Below are 21,458 nucleotides of genomic sequence, written 5' to 3'. Positions count from 1 at the left end.
GAAATTAAGGAACTTCTCCCAAAGTCCCACAGCTCAAAAGTGACATCTGGAAGCAAAGGCAAACTCCAGTAACCAAGTCATCACTAGGCAATCCTACCTCTCCTGCCTTGGCCAGTAGCTTCTCTGTACTCCTAAGTTCTTAAACTAGAAAACTCAAAGACAATTTATCCTTTTCTTGTCTTGGCACACGTAAGTATTTAAAATCTGGATTACTGCTAGAGTATTCTAAGTGGTCTGCTTGCCTTTATTTTTTCCATACTCTAATATATCCTCCATATTCTTGACAGAATCATTTTTTCTAAAATAGCTGCCAAATGATGATGTCATTTTTCGAGTTTCATTTTTTCTCCCTCCCTGTGATTCCTGTTCCAAATTCCTGAGGATGACTTAAGAGCCCTCTGTGATCTGGCCTGTGCTTTTCTTATCCCTAATCCTTTCTTTCTCCTTCCCCTATACACTTCAGGCATATTATCTTTGATTTCAGGAAGAGATCGAACCTATGGTTAAAAGATAGATATGATACTGCATTAGATTCTGTGTCAGCTAGCATTAGATTAGACTAAAAGGATTCAAGCCTTTCAGGATTATTTCCTTTTGATGGGAATGGTTTATCTTTTAGAGCCTCAGCAATGTTCCTATAGAATTTAAATGAACTCTTTAAATCGTATTTGATATATACAAATATTTCCTTCAATTTGTTGTTTGTAAATATAAAATTTTTAATTGTATTATATTTATTATGCAAAAATCTTAATTATTAAAACAATGGGGAACTACAAATAGGTTTAATCCTTAACAATCAATTTATTTATTCCTTCATCCATTCAACAAATATTTATTGAACACTTATTACATGCCTGCCATTGTGCTAGGTGCTGAACTGAAATGTACTAGAAGAATTCCTAACCTCAAGTCTTGGGGCGAGAATAAGAATAGAAGACTAGAGAACTATCAGGGGAATGGTCATTTAGAACATGGTGTGAAACTGCTAAAGTAGGGTGAGCACTGAGGACTTTATTAATAGCACTTAGTGTGGAAAAGCCTTCCCTGAGTAGATGACATGGCAGCTGCACCATGAATAACCAGGAGTTACCTGGCCACAGAAATAAGAGAGAAATGATCATTGTTATGGGAACTGCAGATGTTCAGGTTACTTTAGGGTTTGATTGGGGAGAGATGAGAGGAAGAGGTGAGCCTGACCTTAAAGGATTCTATTTGTTTGCCAAGAAGTTTTAAATTTATCTGAAAGTCAATGAGGGACTTTTGAAAGCATTTAAACCCTTCAGGGATGGGTGAGGTGACTTGCTCAGATTCACTTTTAAAGGGATCACTCTGCAGGGAGACATTTGGGGTGTCACAGGGGCGAGACCAGAGGCTGGCATAAGATGGTGGTGGCCTGAACTGATTTGATTCAGTTCAGTTTTTTTTGGCAGAGAATGGAGAGTAGAGAATGCATTGAAGAGATTTTAGTAAAAGTCACAGGGTTTCATGATTGTAAGCTGTAGACTTTGGGAGCTTTGTAACCTGGCCAACCCTTTCTGGACTTCTCTTACCTGATTGTATTGCCAGTATCTCTTCATTGAGCCTATAGCACTAAGAGTCTTCTCCTGCCTCTTAGTATAACAAAGGAAAACCAGCTTTATAAATGACACCTCCCAGAGGGATTTTGAATTGGATTGAAAGGAGAAGCATGAATTGCCATAGGAAGAATTTCATTCATAAGCAGTTGGGCAAGTGTTTTTGAGAAGCAGTAGGGTTTGGAGTTGGGCCAGAGAGTATCTTTCCTGCCAACCTCAGAGAATACCAGTGTTCTGAGCAGAATAAGGCCATTTGAGTAATAGCAGGGTGCTTTTTGCTTTGCCCAAAATGTTTTATTTCTGTGTTAATTTCTCACTCTTTTTTTCTTTTATGATTTTGTGTTAGAAAGGGCTTCTCCATTATGATAATTTATTTAAATTCTTCCATTTTGGGGGATACTTTATGGTTTTATTTTTCATGTTTAAATATGCTATCCATTTATTGTAAAGCCTGAAATATGGATCTGACTTTATTTTTTTCTCAAGGCTACCCAAATGTTACAACAGTTTGTTCAATAATCTTTGTTTTTCCCTATAGATTTTAAATTCCATCTTTATCATATGTGAATAATGGATAACTTTTTAAAGATGGGACATACTAGAGAATATTTGCACAACTGTTTAGTCCTCTAGTTGAGAGGGATAAATTGACTCTGCAAGAAAGAAGGTATCACCGAAAGCTGAGTCCTTGAAAATGAGAGAGGAGATGGATCCAGGGCATAAGTGAGGGGGTTGTCCTTAGAGTAAGGCTGGAACACGTCATCCGTGGTAACAAGGGAGGACCTGGAGACTGGAGTGGATACAGGTAGTTTGGTAGATATGGTGATGTGAAGGTAATTGGAAGAAACATGCTTGCCATTAAACAGCACTTACTGGACGTGGTTCCATAGCGTAGCAGTTAGCATGTCTGTTTTGCACGCAGAAAGTCCTGGGTTAGTACCTTAGTGGAGCATTTTAAGCAGTTCACACTGGTTTTCTCATTGAGAAAATTTTGAGGATCCTAAAAACTCGAGGATGTAGATGTCCTTACAGTTTACATTCTTTTAAACCAGAAGAGGGCTTTTGGAGATAGGCTATTAACTGAGCATCTCAGTGAGCATGTACCCTCTTATGTGGGTCCCAGAGTCAGAGAACCCTGGCTGGGTTCTAGAGTCAAACTAAAGAGTGGGTAACAATAAAATCAGGAGAGGATGTGGCACTGATGGTGGGAATGGAAGTGAGTAGATCCTATATGCAGAGAAACTGACAACAGGAGGCAGTAGAATTTTTTACAACAGATAAATCTCTAAAGGCATTGCATAATGCAAAACTAATTTCCCATAGCAACAAATCTAAAGTAAAAGGGAATATATTTTTAATACACCTAAATACACCAATATAACATTCTACTTATTATTATTATTTTTTTAGCATTATCTTGTTGCAGGAAGCGACACCCAATGGAGGAAATTGGATGCTCAGACAGCTTTGTTAGAGGAAGGAGAATTTATTGCCAGCGGAGCACATGAGGCTTTACACAGCACAAAAACACGAGCTCTCCTTGGCTAGATTTCTTACAGCTTATGTATGTACTTCTGCAGTGTCCGTGCAAGGGGCGCGTGATTTCTTTGTCTGAGGTTCTAGTGCACCTCTTGACTCAGGATGGAGAAGGGGAGTTTCAAGTGGGGCTTCAAGAGGGAAGGAATTCCTAACCACTAGTCCTATCTATTTACAGATCGTTTGTCTTGTAGGTGTGACAAGAGTTTCCAGAAGGCCATTTAAAGATCTATAGGGTGTGGTTAATCTATAATCAGCTGAGTTGGTCATTTCTGCAAGCCCTTTCCTTTGCATTTCTCAGATACCTCCTCTCTTAATCTCTAATATTTTATAGCATCGTACTTAAGAATACAGACACGGAAACCAGACTTCCTAGTTTCAACTCCCATCTCTTCCTTTTCAAGCACTGCCATTCACTAGCTGTCTGAACTGAAGATAATTCCTTAAGTTACCTACATCCTAGTTTCCTGTCTTTATCTTTCCTTATCTGTAAAATAGGGATGATGGTAACAGAACCTACCACATAGGGTCTAAGTGATTTATACGGCACTTAGAATGGTGCCTGGTACTCTGGAAAGTGCTATATAGTACTTTTTTAAGTAAAAAGTCATTACCTATGTTTCAGAAAAGGATATCCTAAATTAATAAGATGGCATGTCATGAATGAAAAAAAAAACTTTTCATAGCAATTTATCACATCTAAATTCTGTTGCAAAGTTATTGATATTTTTGGTACTTTTCCAGTAATTAGTGTTGTGGCCGCCAGCCCCCGATAGACACACAGACCACCAGAAACCAGTGAGTTAAAGGAAGAACACTCTTTATTCAGCCAGCTGGATCTGCCAGGGGTACACAGACCCCAAATTAAGCAGCCCTGAAATGTAGAGGTACAGGGTTTTTAAGCCCTAAACCCCATTCCTCATTCTGTCTGAACACAAAAGTCTGTTTTTCTTCTATTTACTAACTGTCAGCGCACAGGTCGGTTGTGCAAGCGGGGGTACAGAAGCAGAAAGCTTTTTGTTAGAATGTTATGTTCCCATGGGTGATAACCTATGCTCCCATGGGTGATAGCCAAGCAGCCAGCACATTAGTACCCCCATCTTAGTGGAAGACCTTGTTTTAGGATGTAGAAAATACTTTTAAAGTTATAACAGTGAATGGCCCAATAGTTACTAAAATAAGTCACTTAGTGCTCACAAGCATAGGGTGGAGTTAAAGCAGTCACACATAAGAGTGTGATTGTATTTATAAGATTTTATTTATGTAAAAGACAAAACTAACCTAATCTTTTCTGCATAGAGGTTGCCCTTGCCCCAGGGAGGAAGTGTCCTCAGTGAGTCCCTTGCCCCAGGGAGGAAGTGTCCTCAGTGAGGCAGTTTTCTTCCGCCAGTCCTCAAAGACTGACAGCTGAGGGCCCAGCTGAGGGCCAACAGCACTCCTAACAGTTGGAGATTAAGCTCTTCATTCCTGGAGAGGAATCTGGGAGGCAGATCTCAGGGTCCACCACAGTGGGTATTATTGTTTCATTTTACAGATAAGAAAATCAAGGTTTAAAGGGCCTGGGCTAGGATTTGAACCTAGATTTGCTCTCAATGCCTGCGTTCTTTCCCGCCATTCTCACCACCAGTTCTGCACCTTCCTGAAGGCTTACCAGTGACCTTCCTGTTTCCTGGTGACCCAAGGCTTATTATGGGTAGCCTCTCTTCCTCACCCTACCTTAGGGCAGTCTGTCTCTTAAGTGGCTCTGAAGCTTCACTCTGGCTTTTGCAATGCTCTTCAGGGCCCGGGCCACAATCCCACTTTCTCGGTCCACTGCTGCCTGCACTCATCAAGATGGGCCTAATGAAAGGAAACTAGAGGAGGGTTATTCTGGCTGTGAGGTGCTGGGTTGATTGGTGAGGCCAGGAACCTGGGATTGGATTGTAGCAGAGCTCCAGAAAAACTGTAGTAGATACTCAGGCAAGAGGTAATAAGAGTTTAGCAAGGGCAAGAAAGGTGGGAATGGAATAGCAAATGCCTTTGGGCTCCTCGAATATGACTGAAACACAGCTTTCCTGAGACTTTCTGTTGGATTCTCCTTAATGGTGACTTGCTGGAACTTCATTTACTATGTAGATCTCCAAGGAGCAGCAGAAAACAGCAGATCCTTAGTCTTTCAAAGTAGTAGCCATTCTCCTAGTTGACCTGACAAAGACAGATGTCAAGTGGGCCCAGCAGGAGCTTGACAGTTTATCCAAACTGTTTTAGTTGAGGCTATAAATCTTTTAGGAAAAGGTTTGTTTGCCTGGCTGTTTAATCAGTTGGACAATATGGATTAGACTGATCATCTCAGAAAGAAATGTCTTGGTGATTTTCAGATGAGTGAATATTCAATGTTCTGTCTTTCAGCATTATCATCCATCCCCCATCCCCTTCCTATCATATTCAGCACCAGAGGAGGAAAGTCTTAATCCCTTGGCAAAGATTTACTTGGTGCTCCTCAGTCTGAGCCTCCCATACAATGCTGTTTGAGCTTCACTTAGAAATTGGCCTTCTTTGCCAGGAAAGGGGAATTCTCTTCACAACAATAAGGAAAATGTAATCCCTTACTCATGGGACAATCTCTTTCTTTGCCTTTCAGGACGGGGTGCTACTGCCCTCTCTGTCTTTCTGTTCTGCTCCTTCCTGCTGCCTGTTTCATCTTTCCAGTACCTTCCAGAGCTGGCACTTGGGTGGAGGGATCACGTAGAGAGGGACATTGGCATCCAGTAACTGGGGGCAGAATTTCACTACTTCCTAGCTGGGTGTCTCAATGCAAGTTATTTGGTTTTGCTCCTTAATTTTAAAGGAAGACAACAATACAAATTGTACTAGGTTGCTGGGAAAATTACAAGAGAACGTTAAAAGACACGGTCAATAGCGCAAAATAGCTATTTGGTAAAGATTGGCTCATTCCTCCTTTATTCTTCCTTCTCCTTAGAATTTATTCATGGACATCATCTAATCTGATTCTTTCCCCAAAGCAGGTATTTCCTCCGTGATGTTCTGCACTGGTTACCCTCCGGGTGTCTCCCCCAGAACTGTGCTCCGGTGTCTGCTCTGTGCCAGTGAGGCTGGGCCTCCCTGCTGGCTGACTTCTGGTTGGATGGGGCCAACAGTGAGCATGCGCAGGCACTGGGAGGTCAGGGGAGAGGTTGGGCTATTTCTTCCCTGCTCCCTTGCTGCCTTGGCACTGAGTTCTGGCATGGCCGTGTCATTCAATCTGACAACAGCCCTTGCCAGATTGCCCCTCCTCCCAAGCTCAGGTCTCTCTGGACTCTGTTACAGGATGTGCTTGTCCCATCAGTCCTGGATGTGGAAATGTCTTTCTGTTGTTGCCCATCTCTGGGTGCCGCCATGGCCCTTGCTGGCTCTCTTAACTGCCTTGGATTTCACAATTTTGCCAAGGGCTAGCCTGGAAAGAAACCCTAACGTTGTTCACAAAAACTTTTGAAGGCCACGTGTCTCGTTGTTCCTGTTGTGACATCGTGGGCCACTAGATGGCACCAGTTTAGCATCAGGTAAAGCTTTTTGACATTTTTGTGGGCAAAGGGTGTGTGTAGCGAGCTGCTTACCTTGACATGTAAATATGACTTCGATCTAAGGAATTAAATATTTCCTGCAGACTGAGCTGACTTTTAAGCTTTATGAAGATGGGGTGGGATGAGGGATGAGGATGGGGATTGGTAAGAGGGAGGAGACAGAATGATGAAGGCTCAGCCCCCGGGACACATGGCTGCATAGAGGGCAGAAACAGTACCCAGCCTATAACACCAAACAAAGTAAAACTCTCATTCAAAGACCATGAGAGCATTAGAGCTGGAAGAGTTTGATGAAGTTGACAAGAAAAAAAATCTGAAATGTTCTAAATTATGTAAATCCGTAAGTCAAGCCCCAGTTAACATAATGCTTACTCGACAGATGAACTAACCCCCTGTATCTTTCCAGAAGAAGAGTATACTCTTCGAGGAAATTTTTTTTTTAAATCCTTGTCTGTGTTAGCTGATAACTCTCTGTCTGTCTGTCTCTCCCTCTTGTTGCCCACAATTGGCCTAAGACATCTCTTCACTTGATTTAATCCTTGGATTTCCCTCCTCCATGGGACATGCATGATGTCCTAGAAATAAGTCTTCCTAGCAACATGGGTCAATGCCCTGAGCAAAAAAAAGGTCCATCTGAGCATAATTAAAATCATACAGGCGTTCAGCAGCGATGCTTTCTTAGAAAGATCTGGATGAAAAAGAGGAAATGAAAGTTCTGAGATGTTCTAAATTAAAATTACAGTGGCCAGAGAGTGAGAGAAAGAGAACAGCTAGTCTGTTAATAATAGCTGTGGACCAGCTCTGACAAAAGACTGCTCACATTCCTGTGTATCTGTTGGAATTTAGGATTAATTTCCAGATGGCTATTTCTGTGATTATCCAAAAGAGAGAATAGCCAGGCGCCATCAAACCCCAGGAGGCTCCACTTGTAATTTACACATGAGCTTTCTGGACTCTGCTGCTGCAGTCTGTGCTGTGCCTATCTCGGAACGCCTGGCTTCACCTATTTCTGTCCCCTTTGTCGATAGCTAATGTAAATCCTTTCAGAAGGGCTTACATCTTTCTCCCCCTTCTGGGTGTACAAAAACACTTCCAAAACTCCTAGAAGTTGGACATATTATCTTGCCTACTTAGCCATGCTGCTGAAGTTTTAGACTCCATGTCCCAAGACTGGTCTTCTTCTTCTTCTTCTTCTTCTTTTTTTTCCTAGCAGGGGCCTAATAAACCCTTTCTTTAAAAAAAGATTTTCAGCTGTGAAAGTTAAATTTTTTGTCTGTTTGTTTATTTGTTTGACAAGGTCTCCGACCCCAACCCTCTCATCACGTAGGTAAAAGAACATTCTTCTGTTGCTTTCTGTGTAGTGATCTTCAACTTACCCTGTTGCTCTAATGAAAAATATTAGCCTAACACGTCTTGCCTTGCGGCCTTCCCAGTGGCTGAGGCCTTTTGTAAGGGCTACTAGATAAAGGCTACAACTTTTGCTCCTCACTCTGTTTCAGAAGAGCACTTCTTTACTTTTTTTTTCCCAAGCCTAAATTTCCCCAAAAAGGGAATTTTATTAGTGACACTAGTTTATTTCTCTCCTAAAAGATCGACATGAAGTGAACATATCCTCGAGATTTTATTGTCTTCATAATAAAACAAAATATGAAGCTTAGAATTGGATCACTTGGCCCTTTCTCTTATCTCCTCCCGGTTCAAAATGCTTGCATCTCTCAATAGCCAGCATTCTCTTAGATCTGCAGCTGGGCTCAACGCATTCAAACCTCAGGAGGATCTTCTTTGTAGTTTTAGCCTTTTTGCAGAAAATCGGCTTAGTCTGCCCACCAGAACCACTCTGCTTCCTGTCATAATGCCACTTTCTCTGCGCATACAGAGGGTCTTTGCCCTTCTTGTACTGTGTCACTTTGTGGGCTTGGTGCTTGCCACACTTCTTACAGAAAGTCCGCAGGTTTTAGGGACGTGCACCATGTTTACGAGAGCGCTACCAGCGCGAACTTCTTTACCTTTTGCCCAGATGGAATTCTCTAGACCCATTTTTCAAACAGTTTTTTGTCTTCTTTACGTTTATCATTTAAAATGTAAAAACGGGGAATATATTCATCTGGTTCAAAAAGCAAAACAATATAAAAAGCCATCTAATAACAAGTCTCACTCCTATCCCTTTCCCCATCTGTCTCACCCTCCCCACCTCTCAACCCACAGATAATCACCATTTTTTTTTTTTTTACTTCTTAAATATCCTTCTTTATGCAAAGTATAACTATGGAAAGGATTATTTATTTCTTTAGGGGAAGGGATTCACAGTTGTTGCTCCCCAGATATTGAATGCGTTTTCATTCCCACTTACCCTCAGGGTGAGGTGATTTCTTGAGTGGCCAGATTTTTTTGGACTTAAGATCTGACAAGTACCAGTGAAGAGAGCCTCCACAGTGCTCTCGTCTTGGAAGATGTGAAAGCCATTGTCATTGCAGCTAGACCTTGTCTTTCCCCAAGTCCCCAGGCCCTGTCTCACTCCTGGAGGAAGGCTTTGCCTCCTACTTCATGAGACGTCCAAGAGACCCTGTGCCTGGCCTCCTCACTTGAGAGCCCCTTTGTACCTTCCCCACCCTGCCCAGGGCTCGCTCCTCCACGGGGCTTGCATGTTCAAGATCTATGGGGCTACCTCTCTGCATTTAGACACGCTCGACTTCTCTTTCTCTTTCCTCAGCTCTTTTTTTTTTTTTTTTTACTGGCCCCTTTGTCCTCTTCTTGCCATCATAGTTCTCCAAAGACTAGTCACTTAGATTTCTTTACTAAAATTTAATTCACATCTACAATGTGTGAGTAAAGTGCTAGATGGAGAGTCAAAGATGAAAATGATGTGGTCCCTGCCTCTAAGGTTCTTAAGCTCAGACCTAATTAAGTGAAATAGAATGAGATACAGGCTGTGGTCCAACGAGGCTGTGTTAGTTACAGGTGTGGTCTAACCAGGCTTAGCACAGAAGGGGAGTTGTTATTTCTGGAAATGAGGATGATCGGCACCATTTATTGAGCCCTCCAGGGGCTAGAGCTTGGGATATTAAAACCCTGATGCTGCTTCCCTGGTCTAAGTTGGTTTTCTTTTCTCTAGTCTTTTGCCTTCTGCCACCTGTTTAGATTCCATTCCTTTCTGAAGCCTTCCAAGACAGACCTTTTCCTGATCTAACCTTCTCAGGTATCACTCCATGAGCCAAACCACCTTATACCCATCCAAAACAAACCTGTGGTCCTTCCTTCAGAGCGCTGTGTTTGCCTCCCAGGATGGCAGCATGCTCATATGAATATAATACATTTTTCTTAATGGCCCTTCCCAACTATTTTTAGCTACATTTCACTAAAGATTTGGAAAAGCAAGTCTTTTTTTTTTTTAATTTATTTTTATTTTTTTATTTTTGTAAGAGTTTATTTGAGCCAAATTGATGACATATGCTGGGGAGCAAGATCTCATATGTTCCTGGAAAGGCAATTCTTTAACATAAAGGGATTCCAGGTCACAAATATGTTTTGAAGATTAATGAATGACAAAGTAGAACAGTTCTGAAGTGGGTAGACGAGTAGATGGAGGTTTTGGGGCTGGTGAAATGCCATATGAAAAGCAGTAAAATGAAAAATGCCACATAACAATATTACCTGGTGATGGCTTAAAACAACATGCATGCATTATCTTTCAGTTTCTGTGTGTTAGGAATCCAGGCAAGATTGAATTCTCTGCAAGACTGAAATCAAAGGCTGGGTTCTCATCCGAAAGCTCTGCTGGGAAAGGATCTGCTTTCAATACATGTTTGCTGGCAAGATTCAGGTCTTTGCTAAATGCTAGACTGATTGCCTCAGTTTATCGCTAGCTGTCAGCCAGAGGCCATCATCAGTTCCAAGTTAATTGTTAGCCAAAGGCTGCCCTCAGTCACTTGCCAGATAGGCCTCATCAACATGGTTGCTTACTTCATCAAAGCCAGCAAGTATAGCGTCTACCAGCAGGATGAAAGTTAGCATCTTTCGTGACATAATCACTAAGTGGTATCCTGTCACCTTTGCTATATTTTCTGGGTTGGAAGCATATTACAGGTCATACTCAAGGGGAAAAGGTTACACAAGGGCATGAGACCACAGGTGCGTGTCATAAGGGGCCATCTTAGAGTATGACCCAGCATCTCTGACGTGGGCATTTCTTTTCTCATTATACAGGTGAGGAAAAGGAAGATGAGCATATTAAGTAACTTGTCCAAGGGCACTTAGGTAGAAAGTGGTAGAGAAGAAATTCCAAGCATGGCCTCTTGGAGTTGAAGCTCATAGGCATTGTGTTACACTAAGGTAAAGTGGGGGTGTTCAGCCTGGATCAGAGAAGACTCAGACGTAGGACTCCTATTGACAGTCTTCTGGACCTTGGGTCACCACATGAATGAAGGTGTAGATAGAAATAAAATCAATACTAGGAATTATTCGGATAGGTTTAATTTCAAATAAAGGACTTCTAGTATTTACAATGACCTGAATAGAATGAGCGGCTGCCTCCCGAAGTGGCCAGTTCCCTTCATTACCTAGGTTCAACCAGCAACCATGGCAGAAGGAACCCAGCCCAGGAAACTGGAGGGGACCCCACCATTAGATGGGGGTCTGCTGGGTAAGATTTCAGATCTCCGAAGTAAAGAGTCTGTATCTCTTAGAGGATATTAAGTGTGGTCATTGAAGAACCCAGCAGAGAAAATATCCTTGAACTTCACCTGGTTTATAAATCTATCCGGATCTGAAGCTCTGCTGGAGAGGCCCTGAGAATGCCCTTCTCTTCCCCACTGGCAGTCTTTCCAGGGAGTAAAGGTCAAGAGGATGGCAGCACTTGTTCCCATGTGAAGTACCTTCTGAGGGCTTTTTCTTAGAGTTTTATTATCCCAACTATGCAGATAAGGAGACTGACCAACCAGGGAAGAGAAAATGGAGGCCACTGTCCAGTTTCTCTTGGCAGGTCACACTCTGTTCTTTCCTGCTTGCAACAGCTCCCAGTGATAGTGGATCCAAGCCAGTCATGTGATGCCAGAGCCTTGTCCATCTGGAAGCTTCAGACCAATGAGCTGAAGCGACCACCTCACCTCACTATTTCCTGCCCCTAGAACAAACGCCTTGTCTCACTGATAATTCTTTTGTGTGTACCTAAAATTGTGCCAAACTTTATCAGTTTTGGTACAATGTGTGTAACTTTGTACCAAACTTTGTACAAAGTAACTTTGCATAACTATTATAGATAATAAAGCTGCTTTCATTTATTTATTGTTTTTGCTGAAGAAATAAATTCTATTACTTCCTCTATGAGTTTCTGACATAAAGTCAGACAGATCCAAATAACGGTTTTTATATCATCATATTAATCCTGCTGAACGAATTTGGGGCTGAATTCCTCTGGGGGTGGGGGCAAGGGCCTAGAGGTCAAAACTGTCCTTTAGAATCCTAGTTCGGCTGATGCATGATTAACGCCTTACTTGTTGCTCATATTCTCTTAAGCAGAAGTGTAACTTGAGGATAACTCTGTGTGTGCGTGTGTGTACTGTGGGGGTTGGGAGTGGGCCTCCATTTTTTTGGCTTTTCCCCCACTGTACCCATTAGCCTCGCTTATTTACTTTCTCCTTGTGCCTCTGGGCCTTTGAGCCTGTCAATGCCCTTTCCAGGAAAGCCTTGTCCATTTTTCTCATTTAGCGAACAAAGCACCAATGAGGGCATTGGGAAATCTGGCTCCAGTCCCGATTCTGGAATTGATGTGCTGGGTAGCATTGGTCAAAGCACATGGCCTCTTTGAATATATGTTCCTGATGTGTGTCAGGAAATACAGTATCAACCTTCATGTCGTTGATAGGTGCTGTGACTTTAAGCGAAACAATATATAGTGAGACCAATTTTACCATAGGCTAATTGATATAAACAGTCAGCAAGCATATCCATGTTGTAATGAAATGACGTTGACTCAAACCAAACCCACCTGGACAGTGGCAAGGCCTGCCTGAACTACTTACCCTGCTGGGTAGCTGTTGGCATTAAATGATATAAAGGAAGTGAAAGCAGGATTATTTCTTGACTCCTGTCCACTACTGATGCCCAGACCAGAGCCTTTGGAGATAGTCCAGCCCACCGTGGCTGCTCGACTGTGATTTGTCACTTACTTAGCCTTATACTGTTTTGCTAATGTATGATCTATTTATGTGTGTGCTTTATCTACTCTTCTTGTGCATAAGCTCTTTTTCTGCTCCTTTGAAACCTTTCAAAGTCTCGTGTCATGTCTTGATCATAACTGGTTTAGTCTGTATTTGTGGATTGACTGCTTAATTGAAGCTGGGGTCCATGGAAGGAGACTTGTTTTAAAGGGACCACCCATTGCAAGGACCTGAGGTTTGAGATCATTTTATGCCCCCTTTCATGGTAGAATGAAGAATGAATAACACAGGCGGAATGAATTATTCAGTGTGCCATGAGTTAGAAAGGGAGGAAAAAAGAGGATATCTATACATGTCATTTTCAATCATCTTGACTTGAATTGCCTCGTCTTTTTTGGTTAAACAATGAAAGCTGGGAGAAAATGTTCAAACTTATTACTTGGTTCTTTGCGACGAAGTAACTAGCCGATTGTCCTTTCTACTCAACAGAATTTGCTGGCCCCGGATGCCATGACTGGTAATTGAACTAATGCAAATAGGATCATAGCCTGAGAGAAAAGAGCAGCCTGGCAACATCTTTACTTTTGCCTTGTTGGTGAAATCTCATTCACAAAGAAGACATGGAAGAGAAAAGACTTGAAGAGTGGGAGAGGGAAAAGAAAAGAAAGCCAGATGGCGAGGAAGGGCCAGAAGGACACAAAGGAACTGATCAGTTAATGCACATCTCAAGTGTCCATGGGAGGATAGGCAGGGCTTGCCCCACAGGTGGACAGACTTGCCTTCCTCCAAGCTCTGCCCCCAGGGTGAGGTCAGTGGCCATTGCCTGCTCTTTTCTACCAGGGAGCAAAAGTCCCCTCCCCACTGCCTTTGCACAAGTCTGGACTCAGAGGCTCCCTCCGATCTGCAAGTCAGGGTTTTCCAGGGAAATTACATGTATATATGTAGTTGTAGGGACCAAATGCTAGAAATTAAAGTAGGATTCTTTCTTGACTCTTGATTATTTCTTGACTCCCCCTTTCTCTCTCTATATATTTGTGTGTGTGTGTGCATGCATATATATATATATGAGTACACATATATGAATACATATATACGAGTACATGTATATGAGTGTATGTGTGTGTGTGTGTGTGTGTGTGTGTGTGTATGTTAGAGTGTGTGTGTGTGTATGTTAGAGAGAGAGAGAGAGAGAGAGAGAGAGAATTGACTCACACAATTGGGGAGATTGCTAAGTCCAAAATCTGCAGAGTAGCTGGCAGGCTGGACTCTCAAAAAAAAGTTGCAGGTTGAGTCCAAAGGCAGTCTACTGGTAGAACTGACTCTCCTCAAAGGATTTCAGCCTTTATTTCTCTTAAGCTTTCACCTGATTGGATAAGGCCCACTCACATTATAGAAGGTAATCTGCTTTACTCAAAGTCTACTGGTTTACCTGTTAATCTTCAAAGAATTATCTAGAATAATGTTTGACCAAGTATCTGGGTACCTTGACCTATCCAAGTTGATACATAAAACTAACCATTACACCTGGGAAGGGAAGGCAGAGCTGACCTTGGAGGGAGGAGAATGGCAGAGTGGCTTCTCCCCTCCCCTCTTTCCTAATGTTATTTATTTATTTATTTGCTTATTTATTTGCTTATTTGTTTATTTATTTATTTATTTATTTATTCAAACAGGAATACAGGCACGTAGTAAACAATTGGAAAGGTCTAGAAAGGCATATAGTGAAAGGCGAGTCTGCCTCCCAATCTTAACCTGTTTCTTGGGAATTCTTTCAGAGATACTATGTGACTACCTAAGCGTGTTCCCATAAAAAGTGACACATTCCACACACTTCACACTCTAGACATTGCTTTTTTCCACTTAAGAAAAATTAGAGTTTTTCTATATCGGCTCACATTCTTTTTAATTGCCACGTAGTAGTCCACGGTGCATTGAAGCAATCTCTTAGTGATGCTCACGTAGGTTGTCTTCAATCTGTTGCTCTCTTTTTTTTAATATTTGTTTTTTTTAAATTAATTAATTAATTAATCAATTAATATGAATGTGATTAATATTGAATATGAATGCTATTGCCTCTGAAATAAGCTTGGAAAAATATACAGGCTCTCTTCAACAAAGAGCAAGCCTTGAATAGCATTCATATTCAATATTAATTGATCAATTAATCAATTAATTAATTAATTTTAAATGCCTAGGAAGACAACACCTGGTCTTCCTAGGTGGAATCCCATCCAAGTACTAACCAGGCCCGAAGCTGCTTAGCTTCCGAAATCAGACAAGATTGGGCACGTTCAGGGTGGCATGGCCGTAGACTCAATCTGTTGCTCTTGAAAACCATGATGCAACAAATGTCTTTACACATGTGTTCTTGAAGCAGCCTTTTCCCTACTAAGGCCTGTAACTTCCCCAATGCATCTTTTAGGTAAGCTCGATAAATTTTTTCTGACATGGTCCTCATCCCTCCAGGTCACACACTGCTTTCATTCAACCTTTCTGTGTAAAGTTACTGCCTCTCCTGCAAGCTCGAGCCCTCTGTCCAATAAAAAGTTAATCTCCTTCTGGTTTTCTGAGACTCCACTCAATTGGACAGTGTCTGCCTGTGGGTCTTTATCCCACACCAAACATGCTTCTTCGCATTCAGCCAGGCTTGCTCTTTGTTGAAGAGAGCCTGTATATTTTTCCAAGCTTATTTCAGAGGCAATAGCATTCATATTCAAATTTCTCTTGGCACTTGGCTGTATTCAAAGTGACTGAAGAGAATAAATTGTAGCCAGACAGGCCTTACAATCCTCTTGCCTAGTGGAGGGTTTTGTTAGCTGTAAATCCTGTCACCAGGCAGGCAGACACCCTCATTGCTCCACTGTGAGTCTGGTGGGCGACGGTGAAGGTCCGGCCATCTCTAGACCCTGGAAATAAGTCCTAGCGCCCAAGGGTCCTGATAGTGTGCTAAGAGACGGGTAGCAGGAACTGGAAGAGGTGACAGAAATCAGACTGCTGGGAACAGATGAGGACTTGAAGGCAGTCAGTTCTCTGAAAAACGTGTTGTGGTCTGCACCCATCATCCCAGTGGTCCTGAACCATTTAGGGGTCAACAAACCCCCTGTGCTCTTCTTCCCAGAAAAATGAACACATGTATAGACACACGGTATTTTTGATACATGGTATGTTTTGTTTGGGGTGGTGTGGGGAGAGGGTCTGCTGAGCTAAGAGTCAATTAAGATGATGCCTATGAACTTTTTCTGTCAACATACTGTACAAATGCCAGACATTATTATTTTCTTCTCCAGGAGTGCTCAGATCGAAACGTTCCTCCACTAACCTGTCTTTAGCTGTACTGGCTTCAAAATTGTTATGTTTCTGGAAGGCGCTCGTTGCGATATGAGGGCTGAGTACAGCTCCCTTTTCTAAAAGAAAACTGGGTTTTCCCGATTCACAGATCCGAAATGTTGACATGATTAAAGTTACTGTAGCTACCGAAAAACTTCACTCTTCTCACATGGGCTGACATTCCTCCAGGGTGAACCGGCCACACGAAGAGCTCTGACCTGGCCTTTCTTTGGCTGGTTCAGTCTGGACCCACCGAGCATTTCAGAATAGACCCAACAGAACTGGAATCAATGGGCGCAAGATAGGAAAGGGCTTATTTCACCACTGTGAGCAAGAACTTTATCTTCCTATTAAGCTTAAAATATATGTAATATTATCTCTTCTTACTTTACGAAAGTAAAACTTGTTCACTTTAGGAAATACAGACAGACAATAAGAAGAAAATAAAAATCACCAACAATCTTAATCCTCAGAATGTTAATATATTATATTTTTGGTGTATGATCTCTCTCTCTCACAAACACACACATACCTACACACTCACATGTCCACGCCCTATATACATTTTACTGATTATTCTATTATGCCTCCTGCTTTAGTTCTGTTTATTTCTCTTAAAAATATATAAGAATTTTCCAACAACCCAAATGGTATAGCCACGGAACTGGCTGCCTCAAAATCAGTGGGGCCCAACTATGGAAGTGTTTAAGCAGAGGTTTGACGTGGGTACTGTAGAAGAGCAGTTAGACTAGAAGCTTTTTAAGGATTCCAAGCGCTGAGTTGCTGAACTCTTAGGCAGGTGGCAGCTGGCTCCCTTCTGGGCTCACCCTCCTTGGTAAGCTTCACAATGCCTGTCCTGGCTCTCCCTGGAGGCCATCTAAGGCCAGACAACAGGAAATCGGCATTCTCCACTACTCCCCTACCTGCAATGTTACCACCCCATGGATAACTGGCTGACTTGCAAAGGCTGTCATTAGTGGAACTGTTTACTTTCAAGCAATGATCTAATTGGTGGTTTTCTTAATAAAATAGAAGGGTAATTTACCTCTATTCTATTGCTGTCCTACTGTGGACACTGGAGTTTTTGTTTAGCTAGTTGTGTGTGTGTGTGTGTGTGTGTGTGTGTGTGCGCGCGAGCGCGCGCCCCACACATGCATGGGTACATGTGCCCAAATCATCCTACTGCAATTATTTCCTCACATTCAAACCTTCTTGCACTGATGCATGCTTCAGTAAGTCGGCAAATGCCTTGGTTTGCAGTTACATCCTGAGAATTAGGTTAGTCAAAATATGTGTCACAAAGGAATCTGACCTTTAGTTTATCAACTTAATTTAATTTTTAGGTTTTAGTTTATGAAATATTTCAATAATACATAAAAATACAAGAAATATAATTGACCTTTATATATCTCATTCACTTTATTTAACAGATGTATGATAATTTGCTGTATGTATTTCAGAACTCTTTCCTTTTATAGGAAATAAAATATTAAAGACCAATATTCTCATCTCTTCTTGCTCCTTCCCTTCAGGTTAACCACTGACCTGAAATTGCATATTTTCATACTTTACTATATATGTTAATATGGCCATAAATAGTATGCGAAGTTTTTGTTTGTTTGTTTGTTTTTAAGATTTATTGAATGGCATCATACCATTTATTGAATGGCATCATAACACTGTGGTTTGGAAATTGATCTGTGTTGATCAATGAAGTTCTCATTGATTCACTGTCAACATTATATAGTGTTCCATAGTATAAAATGGTACAATTTATTCATCCATTTTCCTAACAGGACATTTAGGTTGTCTCTTCTCCCACTTGCTATTGCAAATAAGGCTGCAGTGAAATTCCATGGACTTGCTTCCTTCCTTGTGAGAATATTCTTAAGGTATGGATCTTGAAGTAGAATCAAAGGTTCATAGGGTGTGGCACTTCATTTTATAGGTGAGAATAAAAGACAATTTACTTGTTAGTTTAGTTATAGTTGATAGTTATAGTTAGTTATAGTTTAGTTATGTCAGTGATAAAATATACATAACAGAAAATTGGACCATTTTAACAATTTTTAAAGTGCGTAGTGACATTAAGTGCATTCACATTGTTGGGCGACCATCACCACCATCCATCTCCAGAACTTTTTCATCTTCTCCAACTGAAACTCTGTACTTATCTAATAATAACTCCTCACTCAACCCACCCCCTAGTCCCTTGTTCTGATTTTAAATAGAGGAAGTCACTATTATTCCTTCATTCATTCTGTAAACATTTATTGTATACTATTGTGTTTCAAATAGATAACTAGGTATATAAAATTTAGTTCCCACCATCAAGAAACTCCCATCTTAGCCAAAGGCAGACACAGGAATAATTATATATGGAACAAGTGGTAGAATCTAAGTGCAGGGAGAGATCAGAGGCAGAGCAATGAATTCAGGGGTGAGAGTGAGACGAGATGAGATGGGAGATACGAAAGTCCTTAGAAAGGAACAAAATTTTAAGCTGAACTTTGAAGTATGAAATAAGATTTTCCCATGATTTTTCTAATTTTTTCAAACACTTATTGAAATAATTTGTTTTTTGTCTGCCTTTGATGTATAAATATGGCGGCTTATAAATTTCATTGTCTTAAACCATGCTTATATTTCTAAGTTGAATGTACCTTGTTTGGTCATTATCTATTGTCTTTTTTAATGCACTGTTGAGTTTTATTTGCTAATATTTTACTTAAAATACTTGAAACGAGATGTTTATTGCTTTCTTTCTTTTCTTTTTTTTTGCATTTCAATCTTTGTCAGATTTGCTATCAGTGTTATTCTGACTTTGTAGAAAGAATTTTGACTCTTTCATTCTTTGTCTGGCTCTGAAAAAGTTTAGTTTCAGAGTTTATTCATGCCTTTATTCAACAAGTATTTATTAAGTCCTGGTACTGGGAATACAGCAATGATCTAAATACACAAAAGTCTCTTTTATTCTATTGGGGAAAGGCAGATGGTAAACAAATAGGTAGTTAAAGTTTATGATAGGTCAGATGTCGGTAAGTATTACAGAGAAAAATAAAGCAGGGGAGGGAGATAGGAAGAGCTGGCAGGGGTGGGAAGGGTTGCAATTTTCAATTGGGTGATCAGGGAAGCCTCACGAATTAATGCAGAGAGGTAAAGGGAAGGTCTTGCAGAGCCTGGTACATTACTATAAAGACTAATCTTTACCATGAATGAGTTGGAGTGTCATTGGAGGTTATTTGGGGTATTTATTTCAGGTGAAAGATGGTGGTGGCTTGGACCAGGGTGAGAGTAATGGAGGTGATATGCGGTGGTCAGATTCTGGATGAATCTAGAAGGTGAAACCACAGGAATTGTTAGATACTGGAAATGGGATAAGGAAAAAAAGGAAGAAGTCAAAGCTGATTCTAGTTTTTGGCCTGAGTGGCTGGAAGGATTACTTTGCCATTTATTGAGACTGGGAAGACAGAGGCCAGAGTAAATTTGGGGGGAAGATCAGCAATTCAGTTTTGAACATGGTACGATTGAGATTCCTTTTAGAGATCTAAGGTGATAAACAAGTCTGGAGTTCAGGGACGAGGTTGAAGTATATTTGAGAAACACATACAGATGACTTTGAAAGCATAAGAGTAAATGAGATTATCAAGAAAGTGATTTTAGAGAAACAAAGGGGAAAAAGGCCATAGATGAACCCTGGGGCACTCCATCAATAAGAAGTTATTCAGCAAAAGAGACTGAGGAGGAGAGACCAGTGAGCGAGGAGGAAAACCAAATGAATGTACAAAGAGGAAGAAGTAGCTGTGACAGGGTAAGAGGAGGGCTGAAGATTGACCTGCTGTGTGGAGGCCAATGGTGCCTTCGATGAGAAAGGTTGTGGTAAGGTGTGGTGCTCCAGAGGAAATGGGAAGAGAGGGATTGGAATCAGGCAGCACAGAGAACTCTTTGGAGGAATTTTACTGTGAAGGGCAGCAGAGAAATAAACTGAGTTTGAAGAAGGAAATGGGGTTGATGGATTTTTTTTTTTTATGTCTGTAAGCTTATTTTCTGGAGATTTTTCTCTTTCTTTCTGAGATGCTTTGTCACCTTGGCGATTCATGGTGTTTTTTATTTTTTATTTTATTTTTTATCATTTATGCCTACTGCACCTGATCTTCTTAGGTGGTCTCCCATCCAAGTACTAACCAGGCCCGACCCTTAGCTCCTGAGATCAGATGGGATCAAGCTTGTTCAGGGTGGCATGGCCGTAGACCATGGACTATAGACCATGGACCGTAGACCATGGACCGTAGCTCCACTGGGGCGCCAACCCAGGACCTTCTGTGTGTAAAGCAGACATGCTAACTGCTATGCTATGCAACCATGTCCTGTTCATGGTGTTTAACGGACTATTTCTCCACCTGGGCATTAATGGAAGTGTATTATGCTGTTTTCCAGAAAGAAGGTTTATTTTATAAAGGTCTGTCTGTAGTCTGTTGCAAAGAAGGTTCTTTTCCTTTGGTTTCCAGTAGGTGGTGTCTAAGCCTGTTGATCCCTGGTTTATATAATGCCTTAAAATACCTGTGGTAGCTCTCATGTGCAGATCCCACGCTCAGACGTGCTGGTGTGCAGTTTGGGTGTTTTTTGTTGAATTTTAGATGTTCAGCTTATTGTGTTTCAAGGGGAGAGATCTGGGGATGTCTTTCACTCTGCCATGTTTTCTGTTGAAATGCGGCTCATAGCACTGGTCGACCACTGGGAATTGAAATGTAGCTTACAGGGCTGGCTGCTTTTGCTGCTATTGGAAAGGCCACTCACAACGATGGCCGCCCCGCTGCGAACACTTGGTCCTGAATCACTCGGACCTGCGCTTGGCAGCAAGCCAATAACAGTGCCCCGGGCAATCTTTAGGTTGAGTGAGTCAGAGAGACAGTGGCAGTCAGATCAAAACAGCCTCAGTCGTGCTGGAAATTTGGTACCTGTTGTAAGTGCCCGCAGATGACCCAGATCACAGCAAGACCAACTGCTGTCTGGGACTGGCCCACAAGTCCCCGATTCCTGCCCGAGTTCGTGCTGGCAGCAGCGATCTGCCTGACCTTATCTCTGAAATGGGGCTCACAGCGCTGGCCGCAGTTGCTGGGATTAGAAATGCTGCTCTTAACAATGGCTGCCCCGCTGTGACTACTTCGGTCTGAATCACTCAGCTCAGGGCTTGGCAGCCAACCATACACAACTGCTCCCGGCAGTCTGCAGGTTAGGTGGGACGGGCTGATTCCCCTCAGACCAGCATCTCCTAATGGCTCTGTGGCGTGATCTGCAGGGGG

The 21,458-nt window shown here is 41.6% G+C and overlaps 3 pseudogenes; all 3 read right to left on the bottom strand.

Annotated features, from left to right (window-relative positions):
* Positions 1–8,273: 8,273 nt before the first annotated feature.
* LOC105292529 lies at positions 8,274–8,644 on the bottom strand (annotated as a pseudogene).
* Positions 8,645–15,022: 6,378 nt separating this feature from the next.
* On the bottom strand, positions 15,023–15,141 carry LOC111741660 (annotated as a pseudogene).
* Positions 15,142–20,291: 5,150 nt separating this feature from the next.
* Positions 20,292–20,407, bottom strand: LOC111741505 (annotated as a pseudogene).
* Between the last annotated feature and the right edge of the window lie 1,051 nt (positions 20,408–21,458).

Source organism: Pteropus vampyrus, unplaced genomic scaffold (assembly GCF_000151845.1).
Source record: "Pteropus vampyrus isolate Shadow unplaced genomic scaffold, Pvam_2.0 Scaffold3, whole genome shotgun sequence".
NCBI lineage: Eukaryota > Metazoa > Chordata > Mammalia > Chiroptera > Pteropodidae > Pteropus > Pteropus vampyrus.
The sequence above is the reverse complement of the archived record's forward strand: the minus strand, read 5'-3'. Positions and strand labels throughout refer to the sequence as shown.